The sequence below is a fragment of the Hordeum vulgare genome, chromosome 3H (genome assembly GCF_904849725.1).
Source record: "Hordeum vulgare subsp. vulgare chromosome 3H, MorexV3_pseudomolecules_assembly, whole genome shotgun sequence".
Classification (NCBI taxonomy): Eukaryota; Viridiplantae; Streptophyta; class Magnoliopsida; order Poales; family Poaceae; genus Hordeum; species Hordeum vulgare.
Genome location: NC_058520.1, coordinates 163011646 through 163025498, shown reverse-complemented (window position 1 = coordinate 163025498; position 13853 = coordinate 163011646).

The following is a 13853-nucleotide window of genomic DNA, read 5'->3' as shown; positions in this document are numbered from 1 at the left end:
CAAGTTCAAGCAATTAGAGATAGACAGATTAGACACCCTCAATATTAGAGGTAGCGATTCCACACCTTTTAAGTCGAGATCATCATCTTCAACAATGAAACACAAGCAGGACGTAGGCTTTTACCTCCAGCGGAGGGGCCGAACCTGGGTAAACTCGCGTCTCTCGATTCCAACCAACCCCTCTCAAGCCGTCACATGGTTGCGATGTCCTCACACCCAAGTACTTGCACGAGGACATATCCGGTGACGAAACCGCGATACCAAGGTTACCAAGCAAACGTTCATCACGTAGAACAAGAAACACATCACGCAAATGTTCCAAATGTTCCTCCAAAGATGTACTCTAAGTAAGTATATCATCAAAATAGAGTACCACAAACCGTCCAATGAAAACACGTAAAACCTAGTTCATTAATCTCATGAAAGTACTAGGTGCATTAGTTAACCCAAAAGGCATGACTAACCACTCATATAATCCAAATATAGTTTTAAATACTATTTTTCATTCATGTCCCATTCCATACGAATTTGATGGTATCCACTATGCAAATCAACTTTGGAGAAAATGGTAGAGCCACTTAATTCATCAAGCATATCATCTAACCTAGGAATAGGATGACAATAACGAATAGTAATATTATTGATGCCTCTACAATCAACACACATTCGCGATGTACCATCCTTTTTTGACACTAGAATAATAGGTACAACACAAGGACTAAGGGATTCACATATATAACCTTTATAGAGTAGCTCCTGTACTTGACGCATAATATCCTTCGTCTCCTCTGGATTGGTACGGTATGGAACACGGTTGGGTAGCGATGCACCATGAATTAAGTGAATTTGATGCTCAATCCTTCTAATAGGTGGTAATCCGGGTGGCACGTCTTGTGGAAATACGTCAACGAAGTCCTGCAAAATATTAGTGACAACAAGAGGCAAAGAGGGAGGCACATCCTCAAAAGAAAATAGTACCTCTTTGCACACAAAAGCGTAGAAAACAGATTTTGTAAAATCCAGATAAGTAATATCATATTTAGTAGCAAGTAACCATCCACTCTTTAATTTCATTTCAGATGCAACGCTAGATAATGGTTTACTAGGCTTATTGTGTTGCTCAAATTCCTTTGCCACAATTTGCTTTTCACTCTTATTTAGCTCTTGTTTTGCTTTACTAGCTCTACCAACATCATCTTTCATAATATGTTCAGGAGACATAGGAAGCAAGGTTATATTGTGATCCTTATGAATAAGAGTATATTAATTTATCTGACCATGGTGTACAAATTTTTTATCAAATTGCCATGGTCTATGAAGTAAAACAGAGCATGCTTGCATGGTACCACATCACAATCAACATAATCAGAATATGTAGCAATGCTAAAATTTACATGAAAAGTATGTGTTACCTTAACCTTGCCATTGTTGTTGAACCATTGGATGTAATACAGATGAGGATGTGGTCTGGTGGTGAGAGATAACTTCTCCACCTTCTCCATGTTAGCCAAGTTGTTACAACTCCCCCGATCGCTGATGGCGCGAACAAGACGTTCCTTCACAACTCCTTTTGTATGGAACAAATTGCGCCGCTGATTTTGCTCAACCTGTGTTACCTGCAAACTCAAACCATGTTGAGTGACTAAACTTTCATACCTGTTGGCGTAGTCAGCAGACATGTATTGTGTTTCCTGTTTAGTATTGTCGACACCCTGTGCATCACAGGCAAGAAGAGCCAAAGTCTCCTCATCATATTCACTAGCGGAGTCATATCCACCATCCTTAGTAACAATCATCACATGCTTGGATGGGTAGTCTCTTGCATAGTTACCTCCACCCTGGCAGCAACGACATATAACCTCATGTGTTCGCCCTGTGGGTGCAACGGATGAAGATGTGCTCTGTGCAGGCCCCGAAGGTGTGCTCTTCGTGGAAGGTGGGCCAGGTGCCCGTTTCCTTCTATCTTGGTTGGAATTAGTGGCTGAAATCGGTAGTGTTGCAGCAGGACGTGTGGAAGCAAATGAGGTTTGTGGCATCCATGATGAAGTGCGACCTGCAGAAAAATTAGTTCTAGCTAATGCTTGTTGATCCTCCACTTCACGTCAGCTTTGCAAGCAAGATGGAGTAAACGAGTGATAGTGTTATACTCCTTATACTCTAAATAGTCTGAATATCTCTATTTAATCCACACATAAAACATGCAAGCATAGCTTCATTGTCCTCAAAAATACCACATCTAATCATGCCGGTTTGTAATTCCTGATAATTTTGTTCTACAGAATTTTTCCTTGTCTTAAACGCTGCAATTTTTCAAGTAATTCACCTAGATAATATGGTGGAAGCCAACGAGTACGCATAGCAGTTTTTTAAGCAGCCCAAGTAGTTGGAATATTAGCATGATGTATTCTACAATGTTCAGACCACTAAACACAAGCAAAACTAGTGAATGAACAAACAATAGGAGCAACACATTGACGACGAGTTGATGGAGATACTTCTCGCCCCTTGTTGGTTACCCAAAGTGGAAGGTGTAGATCTAGCCAGCTGCAGATTTCCCTTACACGAAGACTGTAAGGTTTGTCGAACCAGGAGGACTCCGAGGATCAACAAGTAGGTGTCCACTGCTTTGGCGCTAGCAGAAGGTGTGGACCTGCACACACAACAAATAACTTTGCTCCCAACGAGTTTAGATAGGTTGTCAATCTCTCCGACCTTCTTGTTTGCAAAGGATGAAAACACAAGCGGGAATAGTGATAGTGATTGCAATGGAAAAGTAAATAAAAGCAGTAAATGGTAGAGGTGTAAACAATGGTGGTAATATGGACCAGAGTCCCATGATGTTCACTAGTGATGTCTCTCTCCGAAAAGACGATAAACAACAATGCTGGGTAAACAAATTAAAGCCGGGCAATTGACACAATTATAAATGCACCGCGATGCTAATCATGCTACTAGAAAGTTAGAGGCTCAAAAGTAATGGGCAGTACGCCAAGACAAGTAGACCCTTTACCCATCAGCATCTACTCTCTAATCATCCACCTTGAGATATCTATCGAGAACATCTCGCTAGTATTAGGTTGCGAGCTGCACCCAAAGTGTAAACTCAAAGCAACAGACAACTACATTAACGAACTTTGTGTAAGGTAAACAATCCTTGCAACCATGGTCACAAGCACCGTTGTTTTCTCCCTGGTGGAAACATCACATCCCCTAGTCTCATGTTTCTGTCACTCAAGCTAGACATCAGGGGTCATGAACCCACAATCATGCATAACGCTCCCTCTTGGAATTACAATCTACTACTCGGCCAAAGCAATAAAATGCAACGAAGAACATGCATGAATTACTCAAGAGCATAATATAAAAGGAGAACCAAATATATAGCTCATCACAATCTAAACATAATCTGATAATCCATCGGATACCAGCAAACCAAGCATAGCAACAGTAGGTAAATTATAAAGATGCCTTGATCATGTAGGGCAGCTCACAAGGGCTAAACTAGGAGCACAAGATTGGAGAGAAGACATCACATAGCTACTAGTCATGGACTCCTGTTCCAAGGAGGACTACTCACGGCACGTTCGGGAAGCGTCCATGGTGGTGGAGAAGCTCCCGAAGGTCAATCGTCCCTCCGCCAGGATGCCGGGAAGAGGTCTTTTGGCGCTCCCAATCTCGGAAGCGCCGCGGAAGTGGAATGATGGAGAAATTCGAGATTCTAGATCTTCTCATAGGATTTTCGGTCGGAGAGGTAAATATAGGCCGAAGGAAGGCACCAGAGGGGGTGGCCCCCACCCAGGCGGCCTCGTGGCACTGCTAGGAGGTGGGCTGTGCAGGGTGGCCGCCTGGGCGAGCCCTGGCTCCCCTCTGGCCCCACTTGATGCCTCGTGAAGCTTCCGTCACGCTGATTTTTACATATTTTTCTCGGGATTTTTGGGGCTCTGGAATTTGGGGTAAAAGACCCTGCAAAAAAGATATCAGTAGACACAAACTCGCACTGGGTGCACTAAGTTAGTAGGTTAATCAAAATATGTGTAAAAAGGTATGAAAGAGTAGCAAAACATATAACAATGTCACCCAACAGAGCATGGAACAAACAGTAATTATAGATACGTTTGGGACGTATCAACACCCCCAAGCTTAATTCTTACTCGTCCTCGAGTAGGTAAATGATAACACAAATAATTTATATGGTGACATGCTAACACACATATAAGAACTTCAAAATAAAGCAAGTAAGATATGCAATTCAAGCCAAGACAATAACAAGCAAGAGTCTATATTTAGTATTGAAATTAGCAAAGTAAGAACACAAAGGTGCAAGAGCTGTCGCTGTCCGTGACTCGAATATCTCCAAATTGTGTTTGCGTGCAAGAAATGGGAGATGGGTTTAGAGCATAAAAATATTTTGTAGTTTAATTGAGAACTCAACCTACTAAAACTTCACACTTGGTCTCCTTAGGAATCTTATTTTGACTCATCCCGAAACCACTAGTCAGTCACAAGTCAAAATGATCCTCTCCCTTTCGACTTTGAGCACTCATGCAATGGATGAGCGCAATCAAGATATGTTGGCAATTAGGATGGCAAAGAGAATAATGATGGGGAAGGAAGACAAAAAAGGTGTGAAAGGCTCACATCAATGAGGACAACCATAGGCGAGAGAAAGCCAAATGATAGATAAGATGTGAGGAGTAGGGATTGCCATGCAACGGATGCACATATGAGCCAAGGTAAGCTCTCCAATGGAACTAGTGGGCGTGCATCCAACTTGCTTGCTCATGAAGACCTAGATCTCATTTGAGGAGGCTCATCATTGGAATATGAAAGCCAAGTTCTATCGTGTAAGGGTCCCCACATAGTTATGCATGAATGATAATCTGTATGGAGTACAAGTATAACAGTGGAGTACGAGTGTGGATCTTTCAAAAGGAATAGTAGTGTTGCCCCCTTCTCTCTTTTTATTTCTTTTTTGGGGGCCTCTTTGGCTTTTTTGATTTATCTCCCATTTGTCCTCTTTGGGATCTTTTCATGTGTCCTCTTTTGGGATCTTTTAATTTGTCCTGTTTGGGATCTTTTCCTCACTTAAGGGAAAACACTCTATGTTTTACAAGAATGAAAAGGAGATCTTCACAGTTTGTAAGTACTTGACATAAAGACAAATGAAAACTATCATGATGTATGCAAATGTATGCCTCTACTAGTGTAGCAGGATGTGCAATGAAACTAGCGTGTCATGTAGCAGTAATAATGGCAAGGCCCAACTAGCATGCGGCTCCTCGATCAAGCAAAAGCATGTATGACATGAAGATCAAATCATGTGATGGTGGATGTTGCATGGCAATGTTTCTCGGAAAGGCTATGGAAATGACTTAATAGGTAGGTATGGTGACTGTTTTGAAGAATGATATAATGAGGCTTATGATGACAGAGCGTATCATGTCATGGGTTTGGATGCACCAGCGAAGTTTGCACCAACTCTCATGATGAGGAAGGTCAATGCATGGTACCGAAGAGGGTAGCAAAATATGGATGGTGGAAGTGCCAACAATCGAATACTCGCAGTAGTCCGAAGAACTCATGCGCTTATTATCGGTAACTCTCTATCTAGTCAGGAGATTCACAAAGAGACAACTACCCCGAGGAGGAGTGTTTGGGGGTTTGGTTATCCTTGCGCATCCTCGACCCATGATAACGTGAGGGTACTCTATATATTCCAACCCCTCCAGAGGTTAGTGATCCATCTAGTAGCTGGAGTTCTTGACTAATTTTTTTGTGTTTTTGAAAATACGCACGGATTTCCCAAAATACGAGACCTATAACTAATAGGCTCAAGCTCTTGACACCAATAGTCCAAACATTACTCAAATCAATACCTCAAAACTATTGCAAGTTACTATTATACTTAAATTTCAACCTCAATTACCTACTCATGCAAGACACACAACTCAGTGCAACAAGCCAACTCTCTAAACAAGATAAGCATGATAAATCAAGAGAGTTCCAAAAGCAACCTAAATAATAGCTCTTAAAAAGATAAAGCATGAAAACTAAGAGCTAAGCATCACAACACCTATGAAAAGATAAAGAACACACAAAAAGATAAGCATGAAAACCTATGTTGTGTTCTAGGGTGGAGTGGAGCGTGTTTCTCTCCCAAACAAAGAAGTCTAGGTTTCAACTTGTTATGAACAGCAAGCAAAACTAAAACAAACTAAAAATTAAATAGCGGGACGCTCCAAGCATAGCACATAACATATGAATTGATAAAAATATAGCATCGAGAAGGACAAACTGATGATTGTTGATGGAGAACGGGATGCACGGGGGCATACCCAAGCTTAGACGCTTGAGTCTCCTTGAATATTTCTTGGGGGTGCATGGGTCATCCCCAAGCTTGAGTGATTGACACTCCTGGATCTTCTTTCATCATCTTCCATCGCATACTTGAAAACTCCCTTCATACGAAACTCATCATAAGCTGATTAGAGTGGTTAGTGCTCATAATAAAATAATTTATTCTCTATTGGAAACAAAGATTTTCATGAAGATGTACTGTTTCTCAAGATTTCCAAAAGGTTGTTGCAAATAAAAAGCAAGCTTATTATTTGCAAAACAAAGAAAACACAAAATGTGGGAGAACCTGTGAAAAACAGACTAGCAGGTAGTAAATATTTTTTTCGGGGCAGTTCTCCAACTCAAATCAAAAAACTCAGAACTAACGCGAGAAAGACAATTATGTAGATCATACTATCAAAAATATTCATATCAAAAAGATGATCTAGTGATTTTTGGCGAATGTTTTTGTCAAGCAGACATAATCTGTTTCTGGACATCATGTCACAACTTTTGAACTTTCTTGCAATCGGAGGCTAAAACTTGGCACAATGCTTGAAAATAAAGATACAATGATGTTGCTACAGTAGTAACAAGCATCAAGACCACTAAAACTGAAAGTTAAAACAAACATGGTTGCCTCCCAAAAAGCGCTTTCTTTTATGCCTTTGAGCTAGGCATGATGCAAAAAGAAGGATCAACATTCACCAAAGTCATTGGAATCATCAAAACCTTCAAACGGATCCTCAACAAGTTCATCCTTATTTTTCCTAGGGAACGGGAACGTACCTTTCGCTTTCCCACGTAAGTGTATGTGTCCTTTACCTATATCAATGAAGTCTTTCATGGCTCGGAGGAAATCCCTTCCAAGCACCATGTTTCCTTGGTTTGGCTTCGTGATGAAGAAATCAACCGTTGCATTCCTTTTAGAGAATGTAACCAGGACATCTTTTACCTTTCCCTAGATTTCTAAAATATCCCGTTGGCATGTTCATGATAAGATAAAAAATTGACCATGTTTAAAAGGCATAGAGAATCATAAACAACTTTTGGCATTGTAGAAAGCATGGATCCAATATCACAATAAGCAAGGAAGTCTTGGTTAGAGATGCTAATTCTAACAAAAGGCTCCCAGTCAACATTTATTTTCAAAATCTTTTTCTTATCAACCATGGGTTTCTCTCTTTCTCTTAAGTCTAGAGAATCTACTCTTCTTTAAATGGTAGCAAGTCTATCTATAATAGTGTCAAATCCACGATCATAAACAAGGTATTTAGATAGACCATGTATAATATCAAGAGCTCTAGCATCATCACACTCTAAAAAATCTCATCCAGCTATAATATCAAGATAGTGTTTACACCATATAAAAAGACCATGATAAAAATTTCGAAGCACAATTTTGATAGGCATCCAAGGCATAATTCTTTTATGTGGTTCATAAATTCTATCCCAAGCCTTCTTCATATTTTCACCATTCCTTTGATGGAAATCTAGGACCACAGATTCCCTCAAAGCATCAAACCCTAACATGCTGGACTAAGCGGAAAGGAGAACTTAAAGCAAATCAACTATTTTTTTGTGGTTTTTGGTATAAGACTCTTAAAGAAAAAAACTAGAAAGCAAACTAACAAGACTAAAAGGCAAAGGTAAAAGATAGTATGCAACTCCCCTATCTTGAAGACTGGAGTCCCCGTTAACAGCGCCAAAAAATTTCTTGATGACGAGTTGATGGATATACTTCTCGCCCCTCATTGGTTACCCCAAGTGGAAGGTGGAGATGTAGTCAGCAGCAGATATCCCTTACACGGGGACTGTAATGTTTATCGAACCAGGAGGACTCCGAGGATCAACAAGTAGGTGTCCGTTGCTCTGGCGCTAGCAGAAGACGTGGACCTACAGACACAACAAGTAAGGTTTAGCCTCCCTACATCTTTTCGGCGAGTTTGCGACTACATCTTTTCATCATGTCGTCCGGTGGAGATTTGTGCATGGGTCATGAGATCCTCTTCGGCACTCTCTCCTTCATCGTCGATGATTCGGCATGGCTTCAGGATGCTCCTCTCGACGTCGAGGCGCTCCCCAGTTGCGGAGCTACACACTTCCGTGCCGGTGCCCGCGGCATCCTTCTTCTCCAGCAGTCGGCTCCGGTGTCGACCTTCGCCCCCGTCACACGCCGCAACAAGCGGTCTCGCCGCCCGCGGCTCCAGCGTTGGGTGCAACACGCCCAAGCGCGCCCGAGCGCGTCTTCACAAGTGGCGGTCCTCGAGTCGGTTGTAGTTGCGCCGCCATCCCAGCGCTCGGACTCAGTTCCGACTTAGTTTCATTCCGAGTACGTGGGTCGCGGGCCTGCAGCCGAAGTGCACATGGCCAACTCTCATGAAAGCCCCCGCCAAATCGGCTGGAACGAGCACGAGGTCAGCGAAACATCCGGCGCTCGCCGTCAGCCCCGCCGTTCTGCCAGTCGGCGCACTCGTCAGACCAACTTGGAGGTGTTCTGCACACCCGTCCTCAACCTGGCTGCCGCCGCCAAGATAGCCGATTCCCTCCAGCCGACTGGTTCAGAGGCTGGCAGAGGGATCGAGCAGATGCGTGCCCTGCTGCACACGGCGCAACAACAAAATTCGGCGGTCTCCCAGTCGCACAACAAGATCCACAATAGTTCTGTTTGCACGAACATGCATCGGTCAGTTCACAGCCCCGGTTCTCATCAGCGACACAGGGGAGGCAGCCGTTCCATGAATCCCGAAGATCGTCGCCGTTCATGCACTCCTCCGCGGGGTGGGCCCTACGGGCCCCGACATCATGATGATCGGCGTTCGGTCGGTGACACTTATGATCCAAGGCCTGACGCAAGAGGATATATCGCCTAGAGGAGGGTCGACAGGGGCCTGGCCCACCGCGATGGTCATGATATAGACCGTCCGAGTGGAAGCAGGACCATCGTCTCTGGCCCGGAATGTTTCAGTCGAGCCATCCGTTCGGCTGACATCCCTCCCAACTTCCGATTGGCGACGGGGATCAGCAAGTTTACAAGAGAATCTAAGCCAGAAACGTGGTTGGACGACTACCGAGTGGCAGTCCAGATCGACGGTGGAGACGACCAGGTCGCCATGAAACATCTCCCCTTGATGCTCGACGGCTCGGCACGAGTGTGGCTGAACCAGTTGGCTCCTTCAAGCATCTACAGCTGGGCAGATCTGGCCCGAGTCTTCGTCAGGACCTTCGAGGGGACGTGCAAACGCCCTGCTGGTCTCGTGGAGCTCCAGCACTGTGGCCAGAAACAGAGTGAGCCCCTGCACGATTTCATCCAGCGTTGGACAACCCTCTACCACACGGTGGAGAACGTCACAGAACACCAAGCAGTCTGCGCCTTCAATGCAGGTGTGCGGTATAGAGATCTATACCTGAAGTTTGGTCGAACAGGCGACATCTCCATGAGCAAGATGATGGAGATAGCGGCATGCTATGCAAATGGCGAAGAAGAGGACCGCATTCGTAGCGGCAAGCACAAGGCAGCCGCCGATGGACATGGGAACAACACTCGGAAGAAGAAGCAGAAAGCTCCGTCTACTCCACAGGCAGAGGCTGCGGCCGTTATCAATGCCAAGTTCAAGGTCAAGGGGAAGGCTCAGTTCACCCCCAAGAAGAAGCAGTTCGGAAACGACATCCTGGACCAGCCATGTCCAATCCACACGAAAATGGATGAAGAGGGCAACGCCATATTCCCGAAGCATACCACTCGGCAATGTCGCCTCCTGATCCAGGGGTTCGGCGAAGCGCAGCCGAGTGAAAAGGACAATGAACAGGATGAGGAGGACAAGGAGGATTCGTTCCCCCTAGTCCATGCCACGCTGATGATTTTTGCTGACGTTGAGAGCAAGAGTCGACTGAAGTTGGTGAACAGGGAGGTGAACATGGCCACCCCGACCAACCCCACGTTCCTCAAATGGTCTCAGACTGCAATCACCTTTGACCAGTCGGATCATCCAGCACACGTACCCACCCCAGGGAGGCAGGCCCTGGTCGTCGACCAGGTGGTAGAAGGAGTTCGACCGCGCGAAGTCCTCATGGACGGCGGCAGCGGCTTGAACATCATGTACTCTGACACTCTCAAGGGGATGGGCATTCCGATGTCTAAACTTAGCGAGAGCAGCATGCAGTTCCATGGAGTCGTCCCTGGACGAAAGGCCAAGTCACTCGGCCAGATCGCCTTGGACGTCGTCTTCGGCTCCGACAAGAACTTCCGCAAGGAGAAATTGATGATCGAGGTGGTGGACTTCTAGAGGGCGTACCACGCGATTCTGGGCCGCCCGACGTATGCATGTTTCATGGCCCGTCCATGATACGTGTACCTGAAGCTGAAGATGCGAGGCCCAAAAGGTGTGATCACTATCACAGGCAATCGGCAGCGGGCCGAGGAGTGTCTGCGGCAGGGATCGAGGATCGCCGATCAACAGATGGATGTCCTCGAGCTCGACAAGTACAAGAAGACAGTCGACCCCGCTGACTTGATGCGTTCGAAGAAGCCAGCTTCGGAGTCCGCATTCCAGTCGGCGGGAGAGACGAAGAAGGTCAGCGTCCACCCAACGGACGACACCGCTGCTCGGACGAACATCTCCACCACCCTCGATCCTAAATAGGAAGCCGAGCTCATCCAATTCCTCTGTGAGAACTGGGACATTTTTGCATGGAAGCCCGCTGACATGCCAGGTGTACCCAGGGAATTGGCTGAGCAAGGACTGCACGTGGATCCTGCTGCTCGGCCTGTCCGAGAACGCCTGCGTCGGTCCGTCGGGCACAAGAGGAAGGCAATCGGAGAAGAGGTGGCTAAGCTTTTGGTAGCCAACTTCATTCGCGAGGTACACCACTCCGAGTGGCTTGCCAATGTTGTCATGGTGCCCAAGTAGGACAAGTCCCTCCGAATGTGCATCGACTTGAAGCATCTTAATAAGGTCTGCCCGAAAGACTATTTCCCGCTCCCCCGCATCGATCAAATTGTCGATTCGACTGCGGGTTGCGAGCGTTTGTCATTCCTTGATGCCTACTCGCGCTATCATCAGATCCATCTTTATGGCCCCGATGAATTAAAAACACCCTTCATGCGCATGATCCAAAAATGTCTCCTTGACTAGATCGGTCGAAATGTGGAGGCGTATATGGATGATATCGTACACTACTGGAATCCACAAATTTGCCGTCAGCCAGTTCTTTACCGTCTGCTGGCTGACGGCAAAGAACCTCTTTGCCATCATCTGACACAATACGGACGGCAAAGAACTGACACATGGCAAAAATACTATTTGCCATGTGTGGGTCCTTTGTCGTCTGCCAGCAGACGGCAAAGAGCCCCAGGGCAGACGACAAAGGTGACGCGTGGGTCCCATGCCTGCCGTGTCCGAAATCCGGGGGCCTTTGCCGTCTGCCATACGGCCCTTTGCCGTCGGGGGGCGGACGGCAAAGGGGCAGCCCTATAACGGCCGTCCCCCCCCCTCGCTCACTGTCTCTCTCTCTCTCTCTCACCCCGACCACTCTCTCTCTCCACGGCGGCGACCCCCTCCCCGCGAGATCCCCTCCCCGCGGCGAGCCCACCCCCCCGGCGACCCCCTCCCCGTGGGATCCCCTCCCCGCGAGGGCACCTCCCCGCGGCGACCCACCCCCACGGTGAGCACCTCCCCTGCGGCGCGCCCCCTGCCGCCGCCGCCCCCTGCCGCCACCCCCTCCCCGCCGTCCCCTGCCGCCGCCGCCCCCTGCCGCGCGCCTGCGCCACCTGCATTGCGCCCCCTGCCGTCGCCGCCCCCTGCCGCCGTCGCCCCCTGCTGCGCGCCACCTGCATTGCGCCCCCTGTCGTCGCCGCCCCTGCCACCGACGCCCCCTGCGGCGAGCCCCCAGCCGCGCACACCCCTGCCGCCGCCGCCCCCTGCCGGTGAGTTTTTCTTGTTTTTCTTTTTTAAAAAGTTAATTACTTTAGTTAGTTTATTAGGTTAGTTTTTTTATTATATATAGGGTAATTTAGTTAGTTTATTTGGTTAGATTATTAGGCTAATTAGGTTAGTTAGTTAGGTTAGAAGAAAAAAAGCAGAAGGAAAAAAAGCAGGAGAAGAAGAAGAAGAAGCAGTAGAAGAGGAGGAGGAGGAGGAGAAAAAAGAAGAAGAAGAAGAAGAAGAAGAAGAAGAAGAAGAAGAAGAAGAGGAGAGGAGGAGGAGGAGAAAGAGGAGGAGAAAGAAGAAGAAGAAGAAGAAGAAGAAGAAGAAGAAGAAGAAAAAGAATAGAAGGAGAAAAAGAGGAGGGGGAGTAGGAGGAGAAAAAAGAAGAAGAAGAAGAAGAAGAAGCAGAAGAAGAAGAAAAAGAGGAGAGAGGAGAAGAAGAAAGAAGAGGAAAAGGGAACCCCGGCACCCCGAAACTGACCCTCGACCCCCGACCCCTGACGCCCGACGCCACTGACCCCCGACCATCGACCTCCGAAGCCACTGACCCCCGACCCCCGACCCCCGACGCCACTGACCCCCGACGCCACTAACCCTCGACCCCCGACGCCACTGCCCCCGACCCAGACCCTCGGCCCACGACTCCCGACCCCCGACGCTCGACGCCACCAACCCCCGACCCTCGACGCCACTGACACCCGACGTCACTCACCCTGGACCCCCGACGCCACTGACCCTGGACCCCCGACGCCACTGACCCCCCACAACCGACGCCGCTAACCCCCCGACCCTCGATGCCACCGACCCTCGACGGCACTGACTCCCGACGCCACTAAGCCCCGACCCCCCGACACCTCTTCTGCCTTCTTTTGAATGAGACGGTGATTTTCGGCCTTCCAGAGGCCCACGGGGTCATAGTTTTGTAAATTATGAGTTAGGTCACATATTTTCCGATCATGTTAATTGTAAAAACATCGTATTTGTGTTGATCGGGTGAATTTCAATGTGCAGTTGTTCGACGACCTCCACGTGCGTTGGACGAGCTCCGCCCTTGCGTTTGTTGGTGAGCACAAATGACTTCTCCTCCTACCCCCTTAATTTGCTCTGTCCCGGTCTTCGTGCCGATGAAACTTGCTAGCTATAGGTTTCTTCAATCATGAGTATGCGTGACCAGTATGCGTCTCCCGTTCGAAAGGGCGACATCTATAAATATGCATTTCTTTGCATATTTATAACCGCCATCCTTTCGAATTGTCCAACATTATCCATGGACAGCCCGAGTATGTGTAGATTGGGTTTGTTTTCCTGTATGCTGTGCTCCGGATCCGATGCGGAATTTCGTCAGTGCCTCCCCTGTTGTTCTCCGCGTACACATCCTCTCTGCTTATTGCCGAGACGTGTATCAGGAGAACAGCGGGGAGGTGCTGCCGAAATTCTGCGTCGCATCTGGAGCAGAGCATGGGAAAACGAACCCAGTCTACACATACTCGGGTGGGATTAGGACCTATCTTTACCTATTAGTGTGTAAGTTGCATGGACGTAATAAAACTGACAAACTTGATTAGCGTATGAATATAGATGATGAATTAT